The following is a 19,095-nucleotide window of genomic DNA, read 5'->3' on the forward strand; positions in this document are numbered from 1 at the left end:
GATTAGCGACGACCTCATTCCGTCGCTACTCCGTCGCTAACCGGCTTAGCGACGAAGAGGCGATGGACAACTTACGTCGCGAATTTTTCGACGCTAACTGGCGGTGGAAAAACTCCGTCGCCAGTTCCGTCGCTAATTGCGACGAAATAACGAACGACGTATTCCGTCGCAAATCTGCAGGTACTAAACGACGACCTCGGCTTGGCAACGAATTTACATCTGTCGCTAAGCCGTCGCTAAATTCTATGTATAGCGACGGATATATCCGTCGCAAACTTGAAAAAAAATAAAAAAAATAATTTGAAAATTAAATATCGAGAACGCTACAATTTATATTTCCTGTAAATAAAAAGCAAAGTACACATAAAATTTCATATAAAAGGAATCTACAACAATTAATCGTTCCACTTTAAAATTAACAAGTTTAATTATTTACAATTCAACAATTATAATTTCGAAACAAAAAAAAATAGAACTTCTTCAACACATTAATCTAATCATCGTCAAGATTTTGTGCGTCTTCTTGTTCATTGCCTTGATCTGTCCCTTCAGCTCCGCTACGCTGATTATCGCTAGCAACCTACACAAGAAAAGAACAGTCAGTATTGATAAACAAAATATATTGAAATAAATTATACACTATATGTGATTCTATCATGTGCTCATATGTGTTCTAAGGCAGTAAAAAATTTTTATATGTGATTCTATCATGCTCATATGTGCTCTAAGGTAGGCAAAAAACTCTATATGTGATTCTATCATGAATGATATGTGTTCCAAGGCAGTAAAAAAACTCTATAGGTGATTATATAATACTCATATATGTTCTAAGGCAGCTAGAAAAACTCTATATGTGATTCTACTATGCTCATATGTGCTCTAAGGCAGGCAAAAAGCTATATATGTGATTCAATCATGCTCATATGTGTTCTAAGCCAGTCAAAAAATTGAATATGTGATTATAGCATGCCCATATGTGTTCTAAGGCAGTCAAAAAAACTCTATATGTGATTCTATCATGCTCATATGTGCTCTAAGGCAGGCAAAGCAAAAAACTTTATATGTGATTCTATCATGAATTATATGTGTTCTAAGGCAGTAAAAAACTCTATATGCAATTCTAGCATGCTCATATGTGTTTTAAGACAGTCAAAAAACTGAATGTGTGATTATAGCATGCTCATATGTGTTCTAAGACAGTCAAAAAAACTTTATATGTGATTCTAGCATGCTCATATGTGTTCTAAGGCAGGCAGAAAAACTCTATATGTGATTCTATCATGCTCATATATGCTCTAAGGCATGCAAAAAACTCTATATGTGATTCTACTATGCTCATATGTGCTCTAAGGCAGGCAAAAAGTTATATATATGATTCGATCATGCTCATATGTGTTCTAAGGCAGTCAGAAAAACTCTATATGTGATTTTACCATGCTCATATGTGCTCTAAGGCAGTTAAAAAGCTTTATATATGATTCTAGCATGCTCATATGTATTATACGACAGTCAAAAAACTGAATATGTGATTATAACATGCCCATATGTGTTCTAAGGCAGTCAACAAAAACTGAATATGTTAAGGCAATCAAAGTTACATGAAATCTAACGACATGCAATATATTGCATGAAACTTTCATACCTGAGAGGGACCTACAATCAAAGTTCCTCTGTTCAGCAAAAAACTGTTGAACTCATCTCAGAGAATGTCGGCGACAGTTTCATGGAAGCAGTCACGCATTTTGTCCTTAACGATCTGACGTACATCATCACCAGAAAGAATAGTCTGTTGCTTGGAGCTTATGTCGGCGAAAGAAGTCTGTGAGCCGTAACTGGAAGAAGCAATAACAGGTGAAGTGTTCATATTACTCCCAAACCCGAACACACGACCCTTTTTGGGTTCACCTGTTACAGTCACCCATGCTGCAGGATCAAATGATGGATGCTGAGTAGCGTCATCGCCATATCGCTCTACCATCTGTTGCTCATATGTCTCCTACAAAATAATGTTTAAAGTATGTATTAATAATTAATGATAACATTATGATAACTTGCATATTGCAATGATTATTAATAGAATAAATACATACCGTTGTCATTCTCGCCTTCTCTGATACGAAGTCTCTCGTGGTCTTCCGTTTATATGTTTCAACAAACACATCCTTATATGGTACAATGCCTCATTTTTCTGCTTCCTGCGAAGTTAAATGATAAATGATTTAGTTAACAAGTTTGCAAAAATACTTATAAAATTAATATTATATATTGATGAGTTACCATTTTCTTCAGGTGGCTCCTAAATGTCTTAGATTCACCTGTGTGTAGATGGGCTTCAGGCATTTTCGCTCGATTTTGTGCAGCCTTCGCAGAGCGATTTCGAAATGCATCCCCCGCTCACTTATCACGCATTCCATCCCAATAATCTCTCCTGATAGTAATAGGGCCATGGCCCTTCCACTGTAGTGGATCATCTATTTCGCCAGATATTTTTTTTGCTGCAGTCTTTATATTGTGCAACATGTCTTCAAATCGATTGACAGTCACCTTCTGTCACACCTTCCTTGTATCATTTTCCTCCACCGTAGTTGTGAAGCGATTCGAAGCCTATAAATATTTTCAGAAAGTTAGTGGACATGACTAAAAAAAATTTAAATAGGAAACACATTAACTATGAGAAACAACTGTATACCGTAAATGAGAACCACAATCTATCTATCACCTATTTTGGGTACTCTTTCCATTGAGCGACTGGTCCTGGTAGATGTTGAAGAAGTGAATTCCTAATCTCGCGTACTACTTCTTGTGGCTCAAACCTCGTGCTGCACATGAATTGGTACACAATAAATATCAATATAAAATATTTATAAGATATGCAATAATTGAAAACGAAATACTTACGGTCGATTATCGATATACACTATTCGAATGAGTCTTCTTGTGCTAGACTGAGAAGACCCTGTTTCCTGTGTTGGCTCCTGACTTGTGTGATCAACTGGTGTAGGTGGGTCGTGTACAGACGAAACATCATCTGTAAAAAAATATGTTAGAAATTCTCAGAATGCACATTTCAACTAATCAAGCATCCAATTAGTTAAATGATATACCTATCACAGAAGCCCGTGAAGATGAAGGTTGGGCCTGGCTACTACTGGATGAACGACCACTGTAACCTCTAGGAACCATATTCTAACAAATAACATATGTCATACAATACATTCAAATAATTCGCATCAAGTATTACAATACATTCAAATCATTCACATCAAGTATTGCAATACATTCAAACGATTCGCAACAAGTATTACAATGCATTCAAATAATTCAAATCATTCACATCAAGTACAATACAACTCATTCATTCGCATCAAGTATTACAATACATTCAAGTCATTCACATCAAGTATTACAATAATTCAAGTCATTCACATCAAGTATTACAATAATTCAAGTCATTCACATCAAGTATTATAATACATTCAAGTCATTCACATCAAGTATTGCAATGCATTCAAATCATTCACATCAAGTATTATAATACATTCAAGTCATTCACATCAAGTATTGCAATGCATTCAAATCATTCACGTCAAGTATTACAATACATTCAAGTCATTCACATCAAGTATTGCAATGCATTCAAATCATTCACATCAAGTATTACAATACAACTCATTTATTCGCATCAAATATTACAATACACTCAAATCATTCAAATCATTCACATCAAGTATTACAATACATTCTAGTCATTCACATCAAGTATTGCAATGCATTCAAATCATTCACATCAAGTATTACAATACATTCAAATAATTCAAATCATTCATATCAAGTATTGCAATGCATTCAAATATGTCGTATCAAGTATTACAATATATTCAAATAATTCAAATCAATCATATCAAGTATTGCAATATAACTCATTCATTCGCATCAAGTATTACAATACATTCAAATAATTCAAATCATTCACATCAAGTATTGCAATGCATTCAAATAGAGGTTTCTCTTACATGATTTTGCTCACTAGCTTGAGAATTCTTCCTCGTAACTTGTTTGACTTTCATATTCTTCTTCTTCTTCTTCTTCATTGTTTACCCATCCACTTGATACATCATTTGGATCACATTCTTCTATGAATGTTTCATCGGCCAATGGAGATATGACATGCATATCATGCGCAACATCGTGACCATAAGCGAAGTCATAGATATCATCTGATTGATAGTAATCATTGTCTTCAGCTAACTTGTCTTCTTGTAACTGATCATACTCAAGGTATAGTTTGGACTTCACCTTGCAAACTGCCCACCATTCATTTCTATCTGACTTTTTTATACTCGGATATGAAGTATAATAAACCTGTTGAGCTTGCGAGGCTAATATGAATGGTTCATATGTTCCAAACCTTGATTTATGATTCACCTCCATAATGCCTGAAGCTTTGTCGAGTCTTATTGCAGTTGGATCAAACCAATAACACTTGAATAAAGTTACCCTATTATTTATGCCTAAGTAAGTCAACTCCATTATTTTCTCTATAACACCATAGTAATCATGTTCATTTTCACCGTAGCTGCTACCCTTGACACACATGCCACTATTCATAGTTGATTTGTTTATACCGTAATCTTTTGTATGGAATCGATAACCATTAACGATGTACCTGTTGTAGCATTGCACAACTTTGGTCGGACCATTTTCTAAATCACATATTCCTTTATCTTTAACATCATCATGGAGGACCTACGCACAGACATAAATAATGATTATGATCACGACCAATTAAGTAACTTAGTGTTGTTTACAAGTACAAAATTTATGTTAGCGTCTTTATCAATTGTTTCAACCACTCCACAAACTTAGTTTCACGTTCTTTTTGTACTTCTGCATCAGTGAGATGTGAAACTTCTCTTTGCAACTCCAGATCAAATCGTCTGCAAACCACAAATACTTATATTACCGAACCATGGATGCACGTATAGAACATAAAAGGATTTATAATTGTGTTGCATCTACATATACTTACTCGATGTATGGGTCGATCACTGAGCAATTAAAAAGAATATATATGTGTGTTGCATCTTGCTCTCGATCTGTCAAGAGCCTTGATCGACAACTACCAAATGCATGGCCAAGTGGTTGAAATATCGACAGCTTGTCAGCTACAGTTACTTGTTCTTCATCATCGTTACAGGACGAGCATGTGTAACGTGTTGGAATGTGAGGTTCAAAGTACATAGATGAGAAATTTGAAATCTCTTCTAAAGTGTATGCCTCACAAATAGAGTCTTTTACTCTTGCTTTATTACGAACCTTTTTTTTGAGGTCAGACATGCATCTGGCAAAAATATACATTTCAAATTTTAAATAGTTGTCATTAAAGAGACAAATATAAAAAAAACATATACATTTCAAATGAGTACATCCATCGATATTGCACAGGGCCACCAACCCTTAGTTCATATGGCAAATGTATGATCAAATGTTCCATAACATCGAAAAATGTTGGTAGAAATATCTTTTTTAGCAGACAAACAATGGTGATGATAGAGTCCTCGAGATTCTTTACATCAGATACTACGACTTCCGATGCGCACAATGTTCTAAAAAATCCACTCAACTCAGACAATACTCCCCATATAGGTTTGTCTAACATATCATGGAATGCCAGGGGTATCAATCGTTGCATAAAGATATGACAATCATGGCTCTTCAACCCATATAACTGTCCATCGTCAATCTTCACAGTCCGAGCAATGTTAGAGACATATCCATCTGGAAATCTCAATTGTCTCAACCATTGACATGCATGTTTTATTTGATCAGGTCCAAGCATGTACTTTGCCTTTGGTTTCAGTACTTTGACATTATACTCTTTGAGTTCCAATTCTGGTCTTTTACATATTACTTTTAAATCCATACAGGCCTTCGAATTATCCTTCGTTTTCCCTTTAACATTCATTATTGTATTGAACACATTACCAAACACATTTTTCTCCACATGCATCACATCCAAATTATGTCGTATCAATAGGGTCGGCCAATACGGTAGTTCCCAAAAAATAGATTTCTTCGTCCAATTGTGATCCTTCTCAAATCCACGGAAGGGTGTAGGACTGCGGGCATCTGTTAATACATCTGGAAAGTATCGCAATCTTCTTAGAATCTCTATGCCAGACAATCTTGTGGATGGACCTTCCATTTTAGTTGTGCCTGCTTTAAACACATTCTTTTGTCGTCGGAACGGATGGTCGTTGGGTAAAAATCGACGATGACACTCAAATTAGCAAGACTTCCTTCCATGCGTCAATCTAAAAGCTTTGAAATCCTCCATGCAGTACGGACATGCCAACCTCCCATGTGTGCTCCAACCAGATAGCATACCATATGCAAGGAAGTCACTGATTGTCCATAAAACGACGACCTTCATGTTGAAATTTTGTTTTTTGTGGGCATCATACGTGGTAACACCATCATCCTACAGTACTTTTAGTTCATCAATCAATGACCTTAAATATACATCAAGATTTTGGCCAGGTGAGGTCGAACCAGGGATCAACAAAGACAAGAAAAGATTTGGATGTTTCATACACAAGCTTGGTGAAAGGTTGTATGGAGTTACAAATACTGGCCAGCATGAGTATGAAGTTGATCTACCCCCAAATGGATTAAATCCATCTGTACATAGACTGAGTCTAACATTTCACACTTCCATTGCGAAGTTCTGATGAGTACGATCAAAGTGCTTCCAAGCTTCAGCGTCAAAAAGATGCGTGACTTGTTTTCATCGTGTCAAACTTTATTTGCATGCCATCTCATGTGTTTAGCTGTCCTTGAAGACATATACAATCGTTGCAATCTAGGAATGATAGGAAAGTAGCAGAGCGACTTGTATGAAACTTCCTTTGATCTCGTGCTACCATTGCCTCTTATCTTTGGCTTGAACCGAGGATGCCCACATGACAGGCATGATATGGTGTTTTCCTGCTCCTTGAAATACATGCAGTAATTTGGACAATCATCAATCTTTTTGTACCCCATACTTAGAGCGTTGACCATAACTTTTGCATTATAGAAATTTTGTGGCAATTTCTCATCTTTGGGCAACATACTCTTCACAATCATGCACAAACGGTCAAAATATGATTGACTCAGATTATACTCGGACTTCAAATTCATTAGTTGAAGAACTGCAGACAAGATAGTGTGACTCTCGCAACCGTTCAAAAGTGGCTCATCAGCATTTCTAAGTAAATCCTAAAATCTACTAGCTGCATCGTTTGGGATTCTTCATCTACGACAGTTCTTACATCACTAAGACTCATAGCAGAACCCAATTTTGTTCCTGCGGCATCAAATATCAAATCTATATATGGATTATCGTGCACTACATTCACCCGTGCATCAAAATTGTTTCTAAATTCTTCTCCATGAAACGTCCAATTCTGATAATCACTCACAAAACCCTTCCTTTATAGGTGATGTCTAACGCCATGAGGTTCTACAAATCGATTATTCTTACAAATCTTGCAGGGACACCTAATCCGACCTGTGGGATCCACTGTACTGATACTTGCCGTTGCAAATTCAATAAAACTTTCAACACCATCCATATATTCATGCGATAACTCATTGTCCACTATCCTACGGTACATCTATTCACGGTTTGCAGTCATTTTTTTATGATGTTACGAATAATAACCTAACCAATTAAAAGAGAACTATCAGAATGCTATGATGAAGAAAATATCAAACTTATCATGCAATATATGATGTCATACAATAACAAGAATTATGATGCATGCATTGATAACTTAATATTTTCACGTGCAAACTATTAATGACACGATACAATCATTTAAAGCATGCTTTCATTATACAATTTCACATGAAAGCCATAATCAAATTGAAAGTAACTACATGCAAACATGGATACAATTACACCAAACATTGCAATACATCGTAATCATTCATATCAAATAAATGTCAGACATGTACCTGCAGCAAACACACTTCAATATTCTACTAACTACTACCATGCCTAGCATGGACTCCGTACTCAAAAAATAAGAACACTTCCATATTCATACATTAAAATCATGCTTAGCATGATCTCCAAACTCCAACAAAGCAACCCTAAATATCAACAACTAAGTGAGTGTGTGAACAATAAAGTGTTACATCTAATAAATTAAATAACATGTGATACGCTTGCATCACTTACTCACCACGGGTATTTACCCGATTTGCATTCTTTTTGTCACGTACTTACCACGGGTGGCTGAGCACAAGCTGGTTCTGTTGCGAAATCTGCACAAAAAAACACTGTTTTAAAATAAAGTCAAAAAAAAAAAAACCCGAGGCAAATGAAAACATTTTGCATAGGCCTTGAGAAGCCCAATACCCAATGACCTACAGAAACCGCAGGTAGTCAACCCCTTGCAGGAACACAGGGGGTCAACCCCCTGCCAGAAACCGCAGGGGGTCGACCCCCTGCCGGAACAGCAGGGGGTTAACCCCTTGCCGGAAAACGCAATACAACTGACCCCCTTAATACCTGTCTTCGGGCGGCGGCGAACGGCGGGGCCGGCGGACGGTGGGGCCGGCAAACGGCGAACGGCGGGAGCGGGCGAACGACGAACGACGGGAGCGAGAGCAGCGAAAGAAGAAAAGGAAAAGGGTTCTGGGATTAGGTTTATCGACAATTAGCGACAGATTAATTCCGTCGCTAAGCCGTCGTAAATCAAATTCACGGACATTTCGTCGCTAGTTAGCGACAGATTTTGCGAGAAGATATATTTCATCGCTATTTTCATAAATTCCATTGATTATAGCGACAGATGTGTTTCTCTCGTTAATCTGTCGCTAACTAGCGACGAAATTATTCTGTCGCTAAATTCCATCGCTAATCACCTATTTTCTTGTAGTGTTGGTTTGTTCAGCTCATTCATCAACCCTAATGTATTTGATCCAACCCAGTTCTGGATTATTGAAATAGGTTTGATTAGTCTTACCATTTTTTTTTGGAATTCACCAAGGTGGACTTGGGGGATGGCTGTTGTACGAGCTTTTGATAGGATATTTGGATGAAGGATCAAGCTTTGAGGGTCTGCTTCCCTAACTTATTTCTTGTCGTAATAAACCCAGATTTGACTTGAGCCTCAAATAAGATCTACACTATTTTTCAATGATATGCACCAGCCTGAGCTTGGTCCAGTGGTAAATGAGCCAAGCCTGAACATAAAGTGCGGCTCATTTACCAACCCTAATGTCGAGTATGACCTGAATTTGATCCAAATTAGTTTGATAAAGTCGGGTTCTGGAGTAGTGATAAAAGTTCGGTTAGTTAATCAAGTTGGACCTATAAAAACCGTATATTATATAGATCCATTTGGTTCAAAAATTTCATAATAAACCTAGGTTTGACTTGAGCGTAAAGTAGGATGAAATATTTTTCTATGCACGAACATGAGCACGAGGCGGAGCTCGAGCCTGGTCCAGTGGTAAACGAGCCTTGTGTTCGGTTCGTTCAGCTTGTTTACCAGCGCTAATGCTGAGTGAGACCCGAATTTGATCCAAATCAGGGTTGATAAGATCCGTTTCTGGGGTCAGACCTACAAAAACTGTATATTATATAGATCTATTTGGTTTAAAAAAATTCATAATAAACCCATATTTGACTTTAGCCTCAAGCAAGATCTACTATTTTTCAATGTAAAATATATAAAAATAAGTCTTGGCCATAACTGGTTTGTGCTATTTATCTGGTTGTGCCGAGGCTAGGTTTGGTCAGACCATATCTGAACCCACAATAATACATTAAATCGAACTAGGTTCGGTTTAAGCCCATCTAGATCCATTGCAGGTCAGATAGCGTTAACAGCCCTAGTTTTGACATTTGGAACGGCTAAATCAAATTTAACTTTTTTTAATAGACAAGCTGGGGGATAACTCCTAGGGAATTGAACCAAGACCCTCGGTTATGATAGTGTGATCCAATCGTCCATTTCATTTAACCCTCAATCAAATTTAACTTCAAAATAATAATAAAAAATAAGAGAAATGAAATTCACTTGCCCCTCAATTACGATAGCACAAGCCGTTCAGATAGCTCATTTGATACTTAAGATGAATTTAAACTACGAAAAATGACCGTGCATAAAAACTAACATGTTTACTGAAATGCCTCACAATTTTTGAAATCCTTCCCATATCCAAATTTGTAAATTTTTTTATTGTAAAAGGTCTCCAACATGTGCAAACTCTTTTTACTAAAATCGTATAAAGGGTATACGCAGGAGAACATTCACAATGAGTAAGAACATTCACATATGCAAAAGGTCAGGACATTCACAAATGTGAGAGTATTTAGTTAAAAAAGGTGCACATATTTTAGAAACATTTGCAACTCATGGTTGCAAATATCAAAAAAATGTACCGGTCTCCTTTTAATAAAATCACGTAAGGGGCACAAGTAGGTAGACATTCGCAAATGTGTGAAAGTAAATGTACATATTTGAGAGAAACATATTCAGATATTTGAAAAGAAGTTTGAATATCTTAAGAAAAATCACTTACGTGAAAGGTCAAAAGATTCTTTTATATAAAAAAAATTGTAAATTTGAACATCGAGCAGATTTCAAAAATTGTAAAACATTTCGAGAAACATATCATTTTTGTCATACAAAACAGGTTGAATATATTGAGTAAAATAAAGATATTTGAAAGCTTGGGGCCGCATATATTATAAAAGTGCATTATTGTAAGTTTTAAATTATGAGTTTGACATTAGGAATGAAAAACTGATCCAGCTTGGTAGCATCAATTTTAAGAGGTAATTCCAATATGGATACCTTCAAACAGCCTCTAAAGTAGAAGGGAATGAAGAAGAAACAGAAGAGAGAATTGTGGGACAGAAGAGGATGCTCAATGGAAAAAAAAAGTGAGGTTGAACTGCAGACGATTTTACTATGACCACTGATTGGCCTCCAGGTAGGGGTGCCAACGGGTCAAGCCTCTACCACAATTGGGTGGGTCTAGACCCAGGTCCAACTGTGTTCTGGTATTGGGTCTGGACTGGAGTCTGACCGGCTCTTTCATAGCACCTGGATCTGATAAGCCAGACTCAATGCATACCTGATAAAATAATATTTTTTAAAAATTGAGGATCTCAATCAGAACTCAGGTAGAACCCAGGTTTTGGGTAGGGTTTTTTAAACCATACCCTGCTCCGTACACTAACCAGGCCTTATAGGTCCAAACTGAATAGTTAATTCAAACCCTTTTTTTACCAAACCCTAACCTTGCCAGTCAGCCAGATCTGGTATGGGCGGGGACTAAGTCGTGCCCCCACCTATTGACACCACTATCTCCGACAATACTCCAAAAGATAGTAAAAACAATGATATAGATGACACTAAATTTTATCGTAATATCATATCTAACCACCAACTAAAAAATATAACAAACATAGCCAATTTACTATTTTCTTGACAAATTTGCTCCTTTGTTGGGTTGAAATCACGAAGTCACCTAATTTTTTCAGGCGATAACTTAGACAAATGGTTTGACCAAGGTGCCTCATTTTGTAAGTGATAAAAAGGTAAAATCATCAAGACCAAAATAGTTCACGCACACATGCATGGTAGCCTATCTCCGATTCTTCGAGAACTACCGTAACTGTTGGATCAAGGGGAAGTTGATAAGATGCCAAACTTTTGTTGGATTTTGGCTCAAAACTATTGCAAAGTTTTTGCTTTAATTTTTTTATAGGTAGTGGGTTCTCTACAAAAGTTTAGCCCTTATCCTAAACAGGTGATGCCTTAAAGTCAAGGCCCTCAAGGGCATTAGATCTTAGGCTTGCATCAATTATTCTCGAATCTTGACCTTGACCTTTTGGTTTGGGTTTGGTCTTTGACTTATCTTTTTAGTACTTGAGACAATCTTGGGCTTGTGCAAAACTTATTTTTAGATCTTGACAATACCCTTTGAATCTTGGAGTTTGGGTTTGGTCTTTCACTTATCTTTTTAGTACTTGAAACAACTATTTTGGACATTGATGACAGACCGTTTTTGCCAACCATGCTTACTTATTGTTAGCAGTTTAGACCTATTAAAGGCCTATTTATGACCTTTATGGGTGGCTTGGGGCCTATATAAACCTCAACCCTCTCTCATTTCATTGATCTCATTCTCTCCTTTCCTCCCATGAGTGCTCTATGCTCTCTTGACGAGCTTTGTTCTCTCTCTCCTCTTTTGGTTTTCAAAGTTTAAAGTTCAAATCCAAATCCAGTTGCTATCTTGATACAATTAACTTAGATTTAGTTAGCCCAAATTTGTTTGGTCCTGATCTGGTTAGCCCAAATCCAGTTAGGATCTATACTCGTATCTATACCGATTCAACCCTAATCAAGAGGTTGTTCAAGGTGGTTTGTGTCAAGGTTGTTGGGCTCACCCAGTGCAGGGCATAGTCCGATCATTCGCAAGAAGGCGAAAGCTCAGTTGTATTCTGGGAGCATAATTGCACGAGTACCCATTATACCGATGATGATTCTAAATAAGACAACTATTGCTTGAAAGACAATGAGTTTTCGTATGCTTTCGAGCTCACTGGTTCAATCTCAGTTGCCATATCCACTAAATCAGGTATAATTTCAAATAATTTTCAAGTGACAATCCTGCAAATGACGACTGTAAAGGTTAGAAACCAGGAGTTGTCAAAGTTGCCCCAGTTCGATGGCACTAATTTTAAACGATAACAATACAAGGTGTTCATCTTCCTCATGATTGCAAAAGTGGTGTACGTGCTCACGAAAGACTATCAAGAAGAACGAGAGGATAAAATCATTGTTGAAAACCGCAGGAGATTAAAGTGAAAGTAGGATGATTTCATGTGTCGCGAACACTTATGAATGCACTCTCGGACACCTTGTTTGACCTCTACTCAAAAGTCATCACAGCAAAAAAGTTGCATAAAGTACTTGAAAGCAAGTACAAAACAGAGGATGCAGGAAATCATAAGTTTTTAGTTAACAAGTATATGAATTTCAAATTCTTCGATGATAAGCCACTACTACTTCAAGTCCATGAGATGCAAATCTTGTCTAATCAGATCAAGTATGGGGGTATGAACCTTGATGAATCATTGCAGGTGGCTGCAATCATTGGTAGATTGCCCCCATCTTAAAAAGATTATCGAAATGAATTGAAACATAAGAATGAAGAGTTTACTTTAGAACAACTTCATCAATATCTTAGAATTGAAGAGGAAGCTCGATCTCGAGATAAGAAAGATGATAAGAAAGAAGTTTGTGCTAAGAATGATGACATGGTGGTTGTAGTTAGTGAAATATTCATAGTTAATTCAGATAAAGGGTGGTGCGTGAATTCTGGATCAATAATCAATTCATGTAATGATAGAAACATGTTCGAAATATACGAAACCATGAGAAAAAACTATATGATTTATATAAAAGATAAACATGAAGCTAAGATTCATGAAAAAGAGAGTGTGGAACTTCACTTCACCTTCGAAAAATGTTTAACTCTCCAAAATGTGTATCGTATACCTACCATCATAAAAAATCTTGTATCTGCCTATTTGCTTACAACTCATGGTTTCAAAGTTATATTAGAATATGACAGTATTATACTGTCGAAGAACCACAAGTTTGTAAGCAAAAGTTACACCACCAATGAGTTTTTCAAACTAAATCCGATAAATAAAGTTGATTCTACTTATGTTTATATGCTTGACTTATATGATTTATGACATGCTAGATTATAACATGTTAATTATAAGTTTTTGAGAAGCATAGGTAACATAGGACTTTTGTATTCAAGCAAAGTATGCAAAAAAGTCATTTTAGAGTGTTGAAAAAACTTCTAAATTAATAGATTTAACACACAATAATGTATATGATTTAAAAAATACTTCAACTCGTGGGGTAACAATTATTTTATAACCTCTATTAATGATTTCACAAAATATGCTTATATCTGTCTCATGAAAACAAAAGATGAATCATTTGAAAATTTCAAGATTTTTAAAGCTGAGGTTAAAAACTTTCATAATTACAAAATAAAGTCTTTTAGATTTGATGGAGATGGTGAATATCTTTCAAATGAGTTTATTGAATTTTGTAAAATTCATAGAATACATAGATAATATTGGTCCATATATTCCTCAACATAATGGTATAGATAAACGTAAAAATATGACTGATTGATATGGTTAATTCAATGTTTATTAGTTTTAGAATAGATTATAAATTGTGACTTGATGCATTGCTTAGTTCATGTCATATTTTAAAAAGAGTTCTATATTCTAAATTAAACACTACACCTTATGAAATTTGAAAAAGAAGAAAACCAATTTATATTATTTAAAATTTTGAGGTTGTATTGTTTATGTAAAACTTACTGAACCAAAATTAATCAAACTTGGTAAAAAAATCAGAACATGTGCTTTTATTGAATATTCTCAAAATAGTAAGACATATAGATTTATGGATATTGAAAGCAAAGTAATTTTAGAACTTATACAAGCCGAATTTAAAGAAGATTTAACTTTAAAATAACAAGCTCCAAAAGTCATTGACAACAATCCAAATATAAGAATTTATGAGCTAAAAAAATCTGAAATTCGAAAAAGTAAAAGCTAAAAAAAACTAGAAAAATTTTGTCATAATTTTCATCTCTACATGATAGATAGAGACCATGTTTCTTTTTCAGAAGTTATAACCTCTCATAATACTCCTTAGAAAAAGGCTATAGAGAGTGAATTAGATTTTATCATACATAATAAAAACATGAATTTTGGTTTCAAACCTTTAAGATGCAAATGAATTTCAAAAGAAAACTCCGTACCAATGGCTCTATTGAAAAGTTTAAAGCTAGACTTGTAGCTAAAAGTTTCAAACAAAAACCCATACTTAATTATTTTGACAATTATGCTCTTGTAAGTAGGATTGCATCTATTAGAACTATGATAAGTTTGGCATCGATTTATAATTTTGAAATTCATCAAATGGATGTCAAAACCGCTTTTTTAAATAGTGTCTTAGAAGAAAAACTTTATATAGAACAACATAAAGGTTATATCATCTTAGGTCAAGAAAAGAAACTTTGAAAACTGTTAAGGTCATTGTATGGTTTAAAACAATTACCTACACAATGACATGAGAAATTTGATGAAAGTAATCATTTCATATGGTTTTAGAATTCATGACTTTGATAAATGCATATATAGCAAAGTAAAAGATAATAATGCTATAATTATGTCTCTATACACATGATATGTTAATTATGAGTAATAATGTAGAATGCATAAATAATACCAAAAGTTTTTTTTCATCTAAATTCGATATAAAATACATGGGTTTAGTTAATGACATACTTGGTATTAAACTGATTAAACATGAGAATGGTTATGTACTAACTCAATTTCATTACATTGAGAAAATATAATCATTATAATTGTAAGCTTGTTGCTACTCCGATTGATCATAGTGCTAAGCTAATGACTAACATTGGAAGGAGTATATCTCAATTGGAGTATGAAAGTATTATTGGTAGTTTCATATATGTTATAAATGAAACTAAACCAGGCATAGCTTTCAGCATAAGCAAGTTGAGTTAATATACTAGTAATTCAGGACAAGAGCATTAGGATGCTATATATCGAGTCCTGGAGTACTTAAGAGGAACTCTAGAATATAGAGTATTCTATGAGAGATAACCCACTGTACTTAAAGGGTCCAATGATTCAAACTGAAATTCTGATTCAAATGGATCATTATCCACAAGTGGTTGGATATTTACCCTTGAATATGGAGCAATTGCTAGAGAATCCAAGAAGCAAACGGTGATAACTTATGCAGCAATATAAACAAAGTTGATAGCACTATCATCAACTAGTATGGAAGCTAAGTGGCTAAAGAATATCTTAATGAGAATATCATTAGGAGATAAGCATGTACCCCCCCGATAGCTATGCTTTGAGGTAGTCAAACAACTATATACAAAATGAAAAGTAATATTTATGATAAAAATCTAGACATATAAGTCTAAAGCATAATTATATGAATAGTTTACTCAAGCAAAAAGTAAACTGAATTAAATATATAAAATCTTGTCAAAACTTAACGGGTCAATTGACAAAGGGACTTTTATGAGATATCGTCTTTAAGACATCGAGGAGAATGAGGTTAAAGTTTATAAAAACAATCACTGTTGACAAAAACTCAACCACATGATAAGGGTCAAACCATGTCGAGTGGTTCAATGGGAAGAACAAGTCTCTGAGTGATTGGATTAAGCACTTAATAATTTTCCCATTTCGGATGCCAAGCGCTCGAAACCTGTGTACAAAAGTTGAGTTCAAATTAAACTCTTAATAAGTTTCATAAGTATTATGACTGGAGTGTTTCAAACATATTTACACCCTTGATGGACTTACATATATGAGTGTGAAGGTGAAGATAGTCTTTTATGGAACTTGGACTTTGTCTCTAGAGCACTCGAAACTAGAATACAATACAAGACCCTTAGGGTATGTTTGATGGCTTGTCCAGGGTTGAAAAAAATGAACAAAAATGATGAAACAAAACATTGGTTCCGTTCGTTCCGTAACAACTGTTCCAAGTCCAATGTTTGTATGGACCGTATTCAGATGCTATGTTCTAAATGTCTGTTGTTTGATAGCGACGTGCGAACAACTTGGACAGTCATGGATAATGGGTCTAATTACTTCATTTTGGATTGTGTGACCTAATTCAATTTCTATAGTATCTTCTCATAAACGTTTTTTTCCTATTTTTTTATTAATTTGAAGTTGTGCACAATGCTTTCACCAGATCCTTCATTAATATGAGGAACTCTTCTTCCATCTGAAAATTCAATCCAATTTTCACGTTAGCCGCCATTTCGATTCACTCACTTTGAGGGGGGTTTGGATGCACCCGCTTATTGAAAAAGCAGAATAATTTGGGATTTTAAACTATTCCCCTCATTGCAAATTTTCCAATTTATCCCACTTTTCCTGTAGATTCAAATTGAGCTAATGTTGGCACCAACGAGAGCAGCAAATCACTGATGTCAACAAAGGGATGAGCATAAACACGTAAAATAAAGAAATCAAAACCCATGACTTTGAATCCTCATAAAATGTCATAAAAAACATACATTACCTTACCTCACTGTTTCCTTTTCTTTCTTCTGCCCACTCCTTTTTTTCAACTCCCTTTCCCACCTCCTTTTCTTAATTGAAAAGCAACACACGACACGACAGAGGCCAATACCAGCTAGCACATCTATGCACTACCCAACAAGCCTTTTACTGTGTACGCACGGTTTATTCCATCACCAAGGAAACCACAGTTTCCACTCGGGGAAAAGCAAAAAAAAAAGGGATGAAGAAGAGGGGGGGAGATCTCTGACGCCATCATCGCAGAAGAAGAAGATAAGAGATCGATCAATTCCCATCTCTACGTTCTTTTCTTCTTCACACTTTCGGAGATTCAAATCTTCTTGCGTTTCTCTGCTTTGATTACAGGATTGGCCCTCGTGATGGCTTCCCACCCAACAGCCTTGAAGTCGAACACGCAGATGTGCTTCTTGGGCAAGCGGTGCAACGGGCAGAATGTGCTATCGCACCTGCACTTGAACCCCATCTGACCCACCCGCTTGTTGCTGTTGGAGCAGCGGTTCGACTTGCCGAAACTTGGCAACGAAGATGCCAAAGAGGAGGAGAGGGAAGAAGGGAAAGGGAGGATGACGGCCTGGTGGGATGCATCGACGTCCCAGATTTTGGCCTTTTGGGGCAATTTTTCCGCGAGGCTTAGCAATTTCTCTAACGTGGATTTCCTCAATGATGATTCCTGGGGATCCTTCAATCGAAGGACTCGGTAGCACTTGGAGCAGAGGTTCATCATCGTCGAGCTGCAGAAGAACCCACAATTGTTGGGGCAGAGGCGATGATTCTTTGGCGATCGGCACCCTGTCCTGTCTGTTGTTCCAGCTCTCCTTCGCCCGACGCCAGTGATGAACAACCACTGCCATCATCGCCCATCTAGCTCTCGCTCGTGGCGATGCGGCAAACGACGGTGATGAACAACCATCGCCTCAACTCATCCACCCACTGCACAAGAGAGAGGAGGTCGAGCACACCCATCAAGAAACGATTAAATCTGTTCCACTTGTACCTGTTATTTTCGTGAGGGGGTAAAACAAAAATAACATGTTTTTATGAACGCGGCAAATGATGTTCCACGCGTCCACTGCATCCCACGTTTGTTAAAAAAACATGTACGTTTTGTATTTTTTGTCTCATGCGACGCGCGGGGCGTGCTATCAAACATGCCCTTAATGCGCAACTTCTATATATTGATAGACACACTTTTGACTACCTGAAGTGAAAATGTGTGTTGCGGTGTCTGAAAGGTCAATTATGATTCTCAATTTAAAGTTAACGCTATTGAGGTCTCAGACTGACTAAGACTAAGTAATACTAATGTGAAGATTTAAATCAAAAAATTACCTCCACTTATGCACTAAAAATTCGCAAACAACCTCTTGAGTCTTCTTGTATAGTTTTGATAAACGTGAGAGGATTGTTGAATTTTGGCTCAAAACTATTCTAAGTTTTTCCTCTAATTTTTTTATTTTCCTAAGTTTATAGGTAGTGATTTTTTTACAAAAGTTTATTCCCACATTGAAGGATTTTGGAAAACGCTTTGGTGCCTTAAAGGGCAAGGACATTAGATCTTGGGTTTGTTCATCACTTATTATTGGACCTTGGACCTTTGATTTTGAATATTGATCTTGACCCTTGGATTTGAAATTTTTTACTACTTAAGATGAATTTAATCCCAAGTCTAAAACCGACCTTTAAAGCCTTAAAGTTGTCATTGACTTGGCATTGAGTTCTCTTCTCGATTTTATCTAGATTCGTTTAAACCTTGCCCAACGATTTTGCATAAGGCACTAAAGATTCAAAACGTTGTTAACCCAATCTTGATCGAAATTGACCTTGATAGGGTCATTTATGTCCTTGTCTGAGAACCCTCCTTAGGAGTTGTTAGGCATTGATGA

At 36.1% G+C, this 19,095-nt stretch overlaps 1 protein-coding gene and 1 pseudogene across 1 annotated transcript in view; both read right to left on the reverse strand.

Moving 5' to 3' along the window:
- Positions 1-369: 369 nt before the first annotated feature.
- Positions 370-19,095, reverse strand: part of LOC149822499 (dual specificity protein kinase YAK1 homolog) — a 58,076-nt gene continuing 39,350 nt past the window's right edge. Inside the window, exon 15 of the mRNA XM_089981583.1 lies at positions 370-580. The gene's annotated coding sequence lies outside the window, so the exon portion shown is untranslated. The remainder of the gene's footprint in view (positions 581-19,095) is intronic.
- Positions 17,523-17,936, reverse strand: LOC149822500 (zinc finger A20 and AN1 domain-containing stress-associated protein 7 pseudogene; annotated as a pseudogene).

The sequence above is a fragment of the Nuphar pumila genome, chromosome 11, assembly GCF_984573655.1.
Source record: "Nuphar pumila chromosome 11, dmNupPumi1.hap1.1, whole genome shotgun sequence".
NCBI lineage: Eukaryota > Viridiplantae > Streptophyta > Magnoliopsida > Nymphaeales > Nymphaeaceae > Nuphar > Nuphar pumila.